Genomic DNA, 14045 nt, shown 5'->3' with positions numbered 1-14045 from the left:
CAGTTGAACCAGGGTTTATCTCTCATCACCAACTGCAAGCCCTGGGCATGATGCTTATCCTCAGCCATCGCTGCTTCCTTGTCTGCGGAATGGCATCCTCCCAGCCGAACTGTCCAGACCAGAGGAGCTGCAGGACAGTGTCCGGCACACGGCAAGTCCTGGATGCCATTGGTGGGAAGGGACCAGGGAACAAGCAAACAAACAAACAAACAAACAAACAAACAAAAAAGCAGCTTGCATTATTTGGAAGCTGCTGGAGCCAGGATTCAAAGCCAAATCTGCCACACTCTAAAACCTGATACCTTTTCCCGCCAGCCACTGCCCAATCAGCATATTTTTTAGGGTCCTTTGAACCCGGCTGCCCAGTGACTTTCGCTCATAATCCAGAAGGCCCTTCTGCTCCAAACCCATTCCCTGGACACCGAGGTTGGGGGAAATGTCCGGACGTAGACAAGCACTTTCTTCAAGAACTCAAGGCCCTTGGGAGCCTCCCAGCCAATGGGAGGAACAGGAAGAGGGCTCCCTCCCCTTGGGCTCTGGTGCCCTGAGCATAACCCACCTGGATCTTTGGGCTCTAAAGGAATAAACACCCAGGTGAGATGGTTGAACTAAAGTGGGCTTTATTCAAAGGATGCAGAGAACGTCCTGAGGCTGATGGGTGCAGCTGTTATGTCGAGGACATGAGAGCCCTTGAGGCTCCTCCTCCATCTTCCTCCTCTGGCTCCCCTGGGTGGCCCGGCCCAGCCCCTTGCCTCTCGCTGGCAACCCTGTGTTTCTGCAGCTCAGCCTGGCTGCCCCGCCACAACCTGCTGGCCCTTCGGTTCAAACATTAGTCCATTCTCCTCCTGAGTGTGGCTCTGATGGGCCAGACAGGGTCCAGTGACCACCCACACACAGCTCAGTGGCTATGGCCACCAGCACCAACTGGGTGGACAGGGCCTGGATCCGAAGGAGAGGGAGAATGGTCCCTTCAGAGCAGGTGCCCTCCCTCCCTCTTGGAGGGCCTGTATCCTCTCCTTTTGACCATTGGGAAAAGGTCGTCAGGGTCTAGCTGTTGGCCCGGGAGAGGTTTGATCCACAAGAAGGACACTGTGGGGGCTGTCTCCCAAGCCTTGGGATCTCTCAATACCTGAACGTTGCTCAGGACGGATGAGGCCCCAACCCTGGCCTTGCCCAAGGCCACGACTCCCGGCAGCTGCGGAGGGCAGCAGATGCCCCAGACTCGGACGTCGCCTGAAAGGCATGTCTGGGGCTGCTACTCCCTAATCAGCTGCCAACGAAAATATTTTTTGCAGGTTCCTTGTGAACTGAGAATGAAAACACAACACCCAGCAGGACGAGTGCGGGCGGGGGGGGGGGGGTGTGTGAAAGGTCTGGCTTTCTCCAAGGGTCTGGAAGACACTGAGGGATGACATCACTCAGGCACAGCTGGACGGCCAGTCCTGGAGGCCCAGGGGTGGGGAGGCGGGGGCAGGTGAGCAGAGTGGCCCAAGGTGGGGAGGTGCCCAGGACTGGGGCAGGAAATGAGATTGCTGGAAACACTGTGTGCTCTAAAAAGGCCAATTACATGGCTCAGTCTGAACCAAAGTGCCTCCTGGGAGGAATGCACTAGAAATGCCTTTTTGAGGGGGTCTGCAGAGGCTCTGGCTTAAAATAAACAGAACAACAATAACAATTTCTAAAAAGTACAGGCTGAGTTTTCAAAGTTCAGGTGAACAGAAAGGAAAAGATATAACTAATACTCATGTAATCAGAAAGAACCACTGCTGGGATGCCTGGGTGGCTCAGCAGTTGAGCGTCTGCCTTTGGCCCAGGTCGTGCTCCTGGAATCCCGGGATCGAGTCCCGCATCGGGCTCCCTGCATGGAGCCTGCTTCTCCCTCTCTCTGTGTCTCTCATGGATAAATAAATAAAATCTTAAAAAAAAAAAACTGCTAATATTTTGGCAGCTTGTATCCATCCTTAAAAATCACACCTGTGTGCATATACGAATATTTTCATACATACACCAACGCGTGGGTAGCAGGTGATATTGTAACGTCCTATTTTGTAGCTTGCTTATGTTAAGCCCAGGAAGTCATCGTGAACATCCTTCTCCAGGTCACCGAACAATTTCCCGCAGCACCGTTTCTAACATCTGCCTGGCATTCTGATGTGGGCTCTCCCCAGGAGGCGGGAGATGAAGCTGCCGGTGGTGGCAGCTCCAGGCTTGATGGTCCTTATAGCTCCCAGTCCCAAAGAGTAAGCAGGTGGCCTCAGCCGTTGCTATGGCAAAATACCCAAGGAAGGCTCTGATTGGCCAGCCTTGAATCCTGTGCCCATCCCTGAGCCAGTCTCCGCGGCCAGTGGAACTGAGGACTCGGATTGGCCAGGCCTGAGGCACGTGCCCATCACCAGCCAGGAGGGGGGTGAGGGAGGGGATGCTGGGCAGACAAAAAGCATGGAGCCCCCACGGACTGCAAACCAGCAAGAGCCCTGGGCACGCACGTGCTGACACCAACGGCCGAGGGCCGTCATCCTCATCCTCGACAGCCCCGCAGCTTGGGGGCCCACGAGTACACAAAGCCCAACGAAAGATGGGTTCGATGCCAAAGGGCCAAGAACCAGGAGGACTCTGGGTACAGCTCTGTCCTTCCACCATGACCTTGGCCAGGCTCCTTACTTCTGGGGGACTCGGGCTTCCTCATCCACGACATGGGAACGACAACACGTCCCAGGATTGTCGGGCTATAGTGGGATTTCCACTTGTTGGCGTGAGCAAGAGCGCCCTTGGGAGCCCAGACACAGTGGGAGCTTGGTAGATGGGACTCAGTAGCAGTGGTGGTGGCGATATCCCAGTGGGGCCGGGGACACCATGGTGCCCAGTCAGGGAGCGCCAGACGGTGCTTGGGGAAGGCTTTGACGTGTGCGTGGTAGATGCCTTAGAACAAGAGCAGGAAACAAGCACAGTGGCCGCCAGATGACGACTGGGTAAAGGCACGGTGTACCCGTGAGATGGGATGTTATGTGGCCCTAAAGAGAGCGGAGCACAGACACCTGCCTCCCAGGCATGGGCCTCAGAAGCGAGCTGGGTATGCTCGTATGAGCCCCTTCATCCGAAATGAATAGGTGAGTCTGTAGGGACGGAAGTACGGTAGGGCTGCCGGGCTCTGAAGGGAGGCGGGGGGCGGGGGGTGATGGGGGGTGACAGCTAAGGGCTCAGGTTTTCCCTGCACAGGCAGGGCCGGCTCCTCAGGCTTGTCAGGGGGACACAGGATCAGGATGGGAAGAGGGGGCGAAGGCTCGAGCCACGCACTCCCAGGAGAAGAGCTTTGGTGGCACCTGGCTACCCCCGCTGGTTGGAGAACCACACTCACTCGCGCCCCGAGATCTGAGCAGCAAGGCCCCGGGGCAGAGGCCAGTGCTCCCCACTGCGCCCCCACCAGCTCCTTCATGCCCATCACCTCCCTTTAGGCAGGATGACCCTCCAGCGTACGAGCACGGATACCACCGGCCCCAACTCCAGCCCTCGGGACCGGGGGGTCTGCGGGCCTGGCCTCAGGCTGGGAGTTGTTGGCGGGAAAGGGGGGGGGCAGGGGGTGCGGGGTGGGGAGCACGGCGGGAGGACGGTGAGGGGGCGAGCTTGGCTTCTTGTTCTCGTGTTGGCAAAGGCAGAACTTTGCGGGCGGAAGGGCACACGAAACTTAAGGAAGCCATCGGGGAAGCAGGGGTGGGTGGGGGGAGAAGGTGGGGGAGTCAAACGCACCGGCCGGGATGGAGCGACGAAGTGGGGACCCCGTGGCGGGGGGAGCTGCTGTGGGCGCCGGGCAAGGCGGGCTGGGACAAGGGGTGGGGGGGCCCTGCTTAGGATTGATGGCGGAGCCTTCATTAAATCTTTATTACTCGCTATTTTTTATTGAATAGGGTTTAATTTTTAGGGTGGGTTTAGTTTTACAGAAAACTTAGCAGATGGTATAGACTTCCCACACCCCCGCCCCACCGTGTTCCGTGTTGTCGTCACCTAACGGAGCGCGACACATCGGTCACAGCGTCATAGTCCGCTAGGGCGCTGTGACGAACATGCCTCGGGGCCGGCGGGGTGGTGGCCCATGTTTCCCACAGGTCGGGAGGCTTCGAGCCCCAGGTTAGGGTGCAGCCTCGGGGTGGCTGGTGAGGGTCCGCCTCCTGCCTGCGGGACGTCTTCCTGCTGTGACCTCACGTGGAGGTGGGAGGGGCAGGTGACCCCCGGGTCCTCACTTACCAGGGCACTAACCCCGACATGCATGCCCCCCGCTCATGGCCCGATCACCTCCCGTGGGGGGTGGGCACGATCTCAGTGTGAATTTGGGGTGCAAACACATTTGGCCCATGGCTCACGGAACCAATACCGGGATCTAATTACTAACTAGAGCCCAGGGATCCCTGGGTGGCGCAGCAGTTTGGCGCCTGCCTTTGGCCCAGGGCGCGATCCTGGAGACCCGGGATCGAATCCCACGTCGGGCTCCCGGTGCATGGAGCCTGCTTCTCCCTCTGCCTGTGTCTCTGCCTCTCTCTCTCTCTCTGTGTGACTATCATAAAAAAAAATAATAATAATAACTAGAGCCCAGGTTTACATTAGGTGTCATCTTGGTGGCACAGAGTGTGTGGGTTCGGACACACGTACACGATGATGTACGTTCACCACGACAGCGGCATAGGGAATAGTCGCCCTGCCCGAAAGTCTCCACCTGTGCGCCACCTGTTCATCCCCCTTCGCAGACCTGGGGTCTTCCTGAGAGTGACGTTCGCTGAGACAGGACGAAGCCCGGCGTGAGCGTGGCTCACAGTCCCCACGAGGCCCCGGCGTCTTGGCGCGGCCTCTTGCAGTCACCCCCGGGCCGCCTACTGTGTGCCCCTCTCCCGCCGCCTGGGCTCTGCACTGGCCGGCGGCCCCCCACACGCGAGAGGAACAAGAGCACCTTTGTTTTGGGATCATGGAGGAAAACAGGAGGCCCACACGGAACGAGGCTGGGTCTGTGCCATCCCACCGCCGCCGCTGAGGCCCTCTGTCCACCCGCCGTTGGCCGCGCCGCAGGGCATGGAACGGCCGGAACCGCTGAGGGCGCCCCGTCCCCCCGCAGGGAGCCCGGCATCGGTGGCCCCGAACTCCCCCGGTGTCTAACCTGGACGCACGTTATGAAATCACGTGGCTGCTGTGTTCTCGGCGACTGTGGGGGTTGCTGGGCAGACCTGCGGCTCGAGGGACGGGCAGCCCCGCCATCCGGGGCGACAAGCTACAGGAAGGCACCGACCCAAGGCAGGGGGCTGGCGGCAGATCCCAAGAGGGCTGGGACACTCTCCGCGAGGCCCAGGCCCAGGCCCAAGTTCCCGAGGAGGCCGCCCGGCTCGGCCGTCTCAGGCCTGTGACCACACAACGGGCCCAGTGTCGCCCGCCAGGTGCAGGCCCGCGTGGCCCTCGCCCCACGCACACCGAGCCACGTGCTCACCTGCTGGCCCTTGGGGCTCAGATCCAGAGCCGCTGATTTCCTCTTGTCCGGGGCGGCGTGACAGGTGCGATGTCCTGTGATCCCCCCCACCCCCGCCCCGCCCCGGACAGGTCACCACACGAGCTTTAGCTGCTTGACAGGTGTGCGCCTCTGACCCAACGTCACGTGTGTCCCCCCTCCCCATAGAGAGATCGAAAGCCACTTTTTCTTGAGATACAACACACATTCAGACAAGGGCACAGATCTCAAGGGTGGAGCTTGGTGCATCCCCGCAAAGGGAACACGTCCCGTGACCACCGTCCAGGACAACCCCGGGGCGTCCCCAGCGCCCGGCACCACCTCCTGCGTGGCCCCCGGGTCTCCCCCCACCCCCACCCGCCCCCGCCGCCCTGCTAGACCTCAGTCCTGACCACTAGCCCTGGGACTCACTCCGCCAGGCTTCTATTTTAGGTCAGACCGTCTCAAACACACAATTTGCCAAAAACCTGTCTGGTTGTTTTTGCAGAGATGATTTTATTGACTTAGGAAATACGTAGTCACTGTTAGTTCAGTTTGACTTTTAAGTCCTTACCGACTGTTTCTCTGTATTTCTCTGTATCGGGCGACCGTCTCAGAGGACAGCTTCCCAGGCGGCCAGCATCCTGTCTCCTGCACCGCTCAGCACCCCCCCCCCCCCCCCCGCCGCCCAGGCTTAGCCAGAGTCAGTCCAACGGCCCCCTCCCCTCCCCGGGGAAGCGCCCCAGAACCAAGCACAGGTCACCTCTGAGGGAAGGTCCCACCGCCCTCAGGACAGCAGGGAAATGTCAAGCATCATCCTGTCGCCGAGAAAGGACACGAGGTCCATCAGCGACGGGCGTGGGCTCCCTGTCAGGTGAGGTTTTCAAACTATTCTCGTCTACACCTGCTGAGCTGCAGCAGACCACACAGAGACCCAGGTCACCACAGGCACCAGAGCCTCACAGGTGGGGATGACGGGCGGCCACCACCCTGAGACCAGCCTGAGGACGGGCCCCCAGGGGGGAGCTTGGAGCAAGTGCCCTGTCCCCGCCCCGCCCCAGGCTCTGGGCGCCCACGTCCTGGAGGAGGGCAGGCTGCAGAAGGAGCTGGCCAGGCATGCTTTTCTCAGAACACTCTCAGAACACACATTTTTTTTTCCTTTTATCATCCTCAGCGAGGCTTTCTGCGGCAAAGCTCCCTGATAGGCCGGGCGGGTGGGAGGGAATGTGCCCGTGGAAAGTCAGCTGTGGAGCGGGGCTGCCCGCGTGGGGCCGAAGGCTATTCCCAGAGCGAGGCCCCGTCGATCGCCGTGCCCTGTGCTGAGGGTAGAAAAGCCCCCGGGCTGGCCTCCCCCGGCTGCTCCCGGCTCCCCGCACATCCTCTCCACCCCCCACCCCACCCCGGGGAAGATGGGCTCCCCTGCTCTTCTTCTGCCAAAGTCACGTCTGTTTGGGCTTTGAAAATGAGAGGCAGTGAATGAACCCTGCCGGGCACGGAAGCAGAGAGGAGAGCTATAAGCATCTAAAAATTCTGGAAAGGGGCACCTGGGGGGCTCAGCGGTTAAGCGCCTGCCTTCAGCTCAGGGCATGACCCTGGGGTCCCGGGATCGAGTCCCACATCGGGGTCCCTGCAGGGAGCCTGCTTCTCCCTCTGCCTGTGTCTCTGCCTCTCTCTGTGGGTCTCTCATGAATAAATAAATAAAATGTTAAAAAATTAAAAAAAAATAAAAATTCTGGAAGAATAGCTCCACCTGTTCTCATTTCTCTCCACGTATGGCTCAAAAAATGGAGTGTCCCGTGCTGTGCTGGGCGTTGGGGATAGAGAAAAAAGGCTTGAGGCCTGGTCCCTGCTCCTAAGCTGCTTATTATCTAGTTGCACAGACCAACATTTAGACAACCCCACGGTGAAATAGGAAAAATGTTATACTAGCCTCCTCTATTGGGTAAAATACTCTCAATTATGAATAGCTATGCACAGGGGATCCCCGGGTGGCTCAGCAGTTTAGCACCTGCCTTCAGCCCAGGGCGTGATCCTGGAGACCCGGGATCAAATCCCATGTCAGGCTCCCTGCATGGAGCTTGTTTCTCCCTCTGCCTCTCTCTCTCTCTCTCTCTCTCTCTGTCTCATGAATAAATAAGATTAAAAAAAAAAAAAAAGAGTAGCTATGCACCAAACGTATACAGTCTTAAATGGTAAAGTAGGTGTATTGGCTCGCCTACCTGAATTGCCCCAGGGAAGGCGGGCCATGTGTGATCAAGGTTCTCCCCTCCTCCGTGCATCGGCTTCTTGCTCAAATTGGGTTCCCTCGTGGTTGCATAAAGGGCTGCCCGTGCAGCCAGGCTATGTGCTTCCAGGTTCAAGTTGCTCTCTTCAACCACAGACCCCGGTCTTGAGCTTTGCTGTGGGGCTGGGTGGTGGTGGTATAGACTCTTCTGGCTTTGTGACCTTAGGCAAGTTACAGACCTTGGTTTTTGTAACAGGTGGAGAATAACAGCCCCAGTCCATTGAGTTGTGGTGAGAAGTAATGGATGGAATGAGTGTCAAGCACTCAGCATGCCCCCCCCCCCCGGTGTGCAGGAGGTGCTCAGTTAACGTGGCTGGAAGGGACACCCTGACTGCACCCTGAACTTCTCCTTCCTTTCTCTGGGGGGACTCCAGACACCGTGGGCAGAGTCAAGTCTTCCCCGGGGCCTCATGGATGCAACCTCGACACTCATCCTCCAGTACGTGGGGCCTGAGCAGCTCTCTGAGAGGAGGAGCCGAGGCCCTGGGCTGAGTTCCCAGCCAGCAGCAGCAGCAGCCACTTGTCAAGCGTGATGTCCCCCCCCCTCCCCGCCCGCCGGATCTGCTCCAGCTGGTGCCACGTGCAGCAGGGATGCACACGTCCTCGCTGAGCCCAGATCACCAGAGGCAGGACCAAGATACAAGGTTTGGTCCCTAGGTTTTGGGGTGATTTATGCTACAGAAACAACCAGAACCGGAGCTCCGGAGGAGAGGTCCATCCTGCCTTCCAGTGGAGCTGGAGCCACTGCGGCCGTTTGGGCGCCACGAGGGAAGGTGGTGTGAGGTTGAAGTTGCTGCTCCGGGAGGTAGAAAAGGAGCGGGGTGCCTGGCACCAGGTCCCCCCGGGCGCGGCTGGACCACTGCCTCGGCTGCCCACGAAGCCGCCCTGCTTCTGTGCTTCGCAAGGAACGCCAACACGACACCCTCTCCACGGGGTGAGCCTTTCGGAACTGGTTCCGGTATCATCGTGGCCCAAAGCACCCCGACTGACGCAGCTCCTGTGGCTAACGGGGCTGTCTAAGCCGAGGGCGAGGTCTCTCCACCAGGACCCTGGAGGCCGCAGGGGGCTCCGTGGTGGCATCCGGCTGCAGGCGGCTGGAGGGCAGGCCGGCCGCTCCGGGTGAGAGAAGGTGAGGGTCAAGGTGGTGGGTCTGCACAAGGCTTTGCTGAGGGCCGGCTCTCAGGGGCGGGCTCGGGGGTACCCGTGACAGGAGGAGCCAGTGTTGCGTGAAGACCCGAGGCTGAGCTGTTGGAGTGGCTTCAAGAAAGTGGCACCGACCGTCCCTCCCTCGTCCCCTCTGCCCCACGGGTTTTCTTGAAACCATTCCTCCCACGGCCTCACTGCCTGACTGCCAGCAGGACTTGGGAAAAACCCCTCCCCCACCCAGGGCCCCGTGGAAGCTTCTGGGCCCAGGTGGCTGTGCAGCAGCTTCGCGGCTCGCCACTGCTCTCTGCCCTCGAACACAGGACTCTGTTTCAGCGCCCGTCCTCCCGGCATTTGTCCTTGGTTGGTCCCCACCCACACTGACCTCAGCCCATCCCACCCTCCAGCCCAGGGCGGCCTCCCCGCCCCCCAGCGCCCCCTCGCACAGCTGGTAGCTGTTACTGCTGAGCCCTCAGATGTTTACCAAAGGGCTTGCTCTGCATTTTCTCTCCTCTGGCATCGAAGAGTCTTAAAGGGGCCCCGCTGGTTTTCCTCTTCTTGGGCCACAGGGTCCCCTCTCCTCTCTGGATTTCTCCTCTTGGGCTGCGGGGTCCCCTCTCCCTCTGGATTCTTGACCTCGGGTGGGCAAGTGCCAGGGCTGGAACAGCTGGGGCCTCCCTTGGTGGTCAGCTCCGAGGGCCGTGACGGCCGGGCCACCCTGGCTGGGACGGGACCCACCTAACTGGCCTTCTTTCCTCCTGGGCTGCAGGGCACGGCCCCATTCCCCAGGAAACTCGGGACAAGCCCCTGAGATCCACTTGTCCGAGGACAGGATGGTCCTCCCAGCCTGGCCTCCTCTCTGACTGGGGGAATAAAGGCAGGTGCCCCAGGGTTTGGGCGGCCCAAGGTCCAGAAACACCCCACTATGCCAAAATGAAGACAATCCTTCTCAAAGGAGCTGAAGCTTTTAAGCATTTTCAGAAATCCTCGGACCTTGCATGAGATCAGGTTGGCTGCCCACGCATGTATCCAACAGACCCCACCAAGGTCCAAGGGAGCTGCCCGGCCCAGCAGTGGGGGGGAGCCGGCCTGGCCCACGTGTGGTCGAGGGGGAGTCCTCCTCACTACCCCGGGCCAGGGCCTCAGAGGAGGGCAGACCAGACCCACCTGGGCCGCTGGGGCCTGCAGGGGCTGCTCACCTCTGCTCTCTGAACCCCAGTCGACACCAAGCCTTTGAATTACAGTGAAGCCAGAACCCAAATGGGCAACAGTGCCTGTAATCCAGAGTGGGGAGGGGGTAATTTATGGCCAGGCCTGGGGCGGGAGGGCACTGGGGTCTCTAATCTGGGTCTCTAGAAGAGTTGAGATTCCCAGAGGGCCTAGCACAGAGGGCCTAGCACAGAGCTCCTGGTGGAGACAAGAGGAGGTGCATAAATATCCTGCCTCCTGCCGTAGACTGGATGTCCCCTCAAAGTCTCATGTTGGAAACGAACCCCTGATGTGACGTGACAGTTCCATTCTGGGAGGTGACCCGGTCATGGGGGTGGAGCCTCATGAAAGGGATTAGTGACCTTATCGAGGAGACCCCAGAGCCTCTCTTGCCCCTTCCTCCCTGTGAGGACACAGTGACAAAGACAGCTATCTATGGACATGGACGAAGAAGGGCTCCCCCCACCGTCCCGGCCCCTTGACCTCAGACGTCTAGCCTCTAGAGCCCAGGGGAATGTGAGCCTGTTGTTTACAAGCCACCCCACCCCATCCGTCCGTCTGTCCGTGGTCATCTGCTGGAGCTGCCCCAGCACATTGAGACATGCCCTCACCCTCGTGTAAAAGGGGTGTGACAATGGGAGCCTTCAGAGCCCCTTCATGTGGGACTGGCCACAGCCCCCCTAGGGGGCGGAGGGGGGGAGACAGCGGGCCGCATCCAGGGGAGGGGGGGCAAGCCCGGAGAGGTGACGTCTTCTGCCTCGGGCCACACAGCTGAGATGCGAGTTGGGTGAGTCTCTAAGGCTGTGTCTCTCCTTCGGCGCCCAACCCCCGGGAGCTCAGAGGCCACGGTCACCTTGCCTGTGTGCTTCCAGCTGCCGAGGGAGCACGGGGTGTGGCCCAGGGCGACGTGGTGAGGCCGGTACACGCAGGGGCTCAGCCCCCGTGGGTGCTTCCCAGGTGAGTGTCCTCTGAGAGGGCAGGGCGGGGAGGCCACCCAAAGGCCTCCCTTGGGGACTGCGCCTGGCCGCGGGCTTGGGAATGGCCCCCGGAGACGAGAAAGCCACCAGCCCCACGAAATGGCGAAATGGCGAAGGTCAAAAGCGCCGGTACCATCGCACCCCCCACCCCGTCTTTGTGTCTTTGTGTCACCACGGCACGCTCCTCCGAGTGCCGTCCTGGGGGTCTGTGCGACCGAAGCAGGAGCCTCTCGCACGCGCACACGCTCCTTAGGAAGGGCTGCTCTAATGGGCAACAGCTGCTCAGCTCACCACGCGCGGAATCGAAGGAGCTGCCCTTGGCCACGGTCCCCTCCTCGCTCTGCCCCGAGGCCCCGGCCGGCTGCCCCCGCTCCCCACCTGGGAGTGCTCCCCCTCTGTTGAGCAATCCCGCCCGGGGCCTGGCTGCCCAGCCCCCGCCCTCCCATTGGAGCCAAAAGAAGATGGAACCAGGGAGCCAGAACCTAGCGACCCAACCAGAATGGGGCGGTGGGGCCGCGATATCCTGACATAATAGGACGGAGGGACGCAGTTTATTAGGTCGGGGGGTGGGGCCGGTTGCCAGAGGAACCAAGCATGTGATTAGAGCCTTGGAACTTCCAGCCCCACCCCCAGATCTCTAGGTCGGGGAGAAGGGGCTGGAGGATCCAACGGGTCACCAACGGATGGGGTTCCGGAGCTTCCTGGGCGCTGGGAGGGCTGCGCACCTGCAGGGCAGCTCCATGCTCCCTCCCTCTGTGGCTGCTTCCCCCTGGATCCTTTATCAGGACCTGGTAATGCCAAGTGTTCCCGGAGTTCTGTGGGCCGCCTGAGCAAAGGATCAAACCCCAGGAGGGGGTGGCGGGAACACCCTGGGAACTTGTGACTCGGGGGCCGTGTCATGGGATGAAGCCCTTAACCAGTGGGGGGCTGGGGAGGGCCTGTGCTCAGTTCAGGCGCTGGTGTCTGAGAGCTGGAGCCCTGTTACTGGAAGCCAAGCCACAGGGCAGGGGTGAGGAGGGAGGGCCCTCTGACACTCAGGGTCTCTGTCAGGGTGTTGGGATGACAGCACAGAGGGTGAGGGTATCCACCGGCAGCTCTCAGAGCCCCCAGGGGATTCCCACCCGCAGCCACAGGAGCAGTGGGGGAGGGGTACAGACCCAAGGCTTTGCACTCGAGTGCACTGGAGTCTCTGGGGGGCTCTGGGAAGGCAGGGTCACGCCCTTGCCCAGGGATCCAGGGCCCCAGAGCCCCTGACCCCATAGGACCAGGTAGGACTGGAGTCATACCCTTCCCCAGGGCTCCAGGGCCTCGGACCTGTAGGACTGGGGTTGTGCCCTTGCCCAGGGCCCCAGGGCCCCTGACCCCATAGGACCAGGTAGGACTGGGGTCATGCCCTTGCCCAGGGCTCCAGGGCCTCAGACCTGTAGGACTGGGGTCATGCCCTTGCCCAGGGTCCCAGGGCCCCTGACCGGGTAGGGCTGGGACGGTCCTGAGAATCTGTACTGCGACACGTTCCCCAGGCCACACTGATGCTGCTCACCAGGGACCCCACTTTGAAAACCGCTGCTAATTTAGATGATCCCACATGACCCAGACCTAAGCCGGCCCAGCGCTCCGCAGCCGCTTCGCCTCTACTTGGGACTGTAGGTGAGATTCACGTGCTCGGTGTTTGGGTTCTTCCCCTTGGGTGCAGATGGGGTAGCCGGGCAGGGGGACGTGGGTCTGGCTGCCCGCGTACTTGAACCAAGATTTGACGGTGGCCTGTGTCCCTGGTCTATGCCGGGCATGCCTATGACCCGACCCTGAAAGATGAATTCCATCCAGTGGCTTCAGGGACACAGGGAGGGGATGACCTGCCGTGGAGGTCTCACTGCGGGGGCTCGTGCCACATGTTGCGGGCACAGGGCAGGGCAGCTGACTCAGCGCTGAACACAGGGACGTGTTCCCAGAGGTCATGCGTCCGAGCCACGGGTCTCCCAAGGGTGGTCCGGGCGAGCTGGTTAGCGATGCAGAAGCTCAGTCCCTTTTGGCCGGAGCTCCGAGACCCTGGAGGCCCCCAGACCTGAAGGATGCCTGGAAATTACCTGGTGAAGAGGAAGTGAAAGAAGATTCCAGAAGAAGGGATCGTCTGCATGTGCCCTGAGAAGGAACAGAAGTCTTGTTGACCAGAGCAGGATTTGGGGGTGAGTGTTGGCGGTGGAGGAGCTTCTTTCTTTGGGACGGGACCACTGTCGGGGAGGCTGCAGGCTGCTTCCCCCCACCTGGCTCAGGCGGCCAAAGCTCGGTCTGTCAGGTCAGGCGCTGCTCCAGGAGGACGGAGGACCCCTGTCACTGGTACGGGTGGGGTGTCGTTCCACTACAGTTCCAAGAACATTTTGGAGCCTCAGGAACCCGCTCTGGCTCCCCTGTGGTGATGCCCAGGGGGCGCCTTGAATGGATGATGGCCCAGCCGCGTCCCTGGAGGGAGCAGAAAGGACCAGAAAGGACCAGAAAGGACCAGAAAGGACGGGCAGGCCACCCTGGGTGCAGGGAGGGGGACTTGAGAGATGGAAGGGAGGCAGAAGGGCTTTAGAAGCCAGCAGGGTCCCCTCTGCACAAGAGGAGCCTGGGGGGCTGGAGTGGGGGCCCCAGTCTGCTGAACCCCATAGCTGAGGCCTAGAAGGGCTCAGGTCCCCGGCCCCCCAGCCCCGGCTCAATGTCAGACAGCTGCCCCCGTGGCGGTCCCCAAGTGCCGGCCGTGGGTCCCCCTCCCACTCGGGTGGTTAGAGTGTGTCTCGTCACATTAAACCAAAAGCTGTCTCTCCGCGGCTTCCCTGCCTCGGCCCTTGGATTCGAAAGATGTGGTGGTCGGTGGTCCCCCAGCCCCGCCAGCCCGCAGCCGCCTGAGGATCCCGGGGCCTGGCTTGGGCGCAGGTGGCCGTGGCCGGGGAGCTCGCGGGGCTCGGGGGTCTCCTCTAGTTGGACGGGAGAG

This window comes from Vulpes vulpes, chromosome 2, assembly GCF_048418805.1.
Source record: "Vulpes vulpes isolate BD-2025 chromosome 2, VulVul3, whole genome shotgun sequence".
Taxonomy (NCBI): Eukaryota; Metazoa; Chordata; class Mammalia; order Carnivora; family Canidae; genus Vulpes; species Vulpes vulpes.
This window is presented reverse-complemented; position numbering follows the sequence as displayed.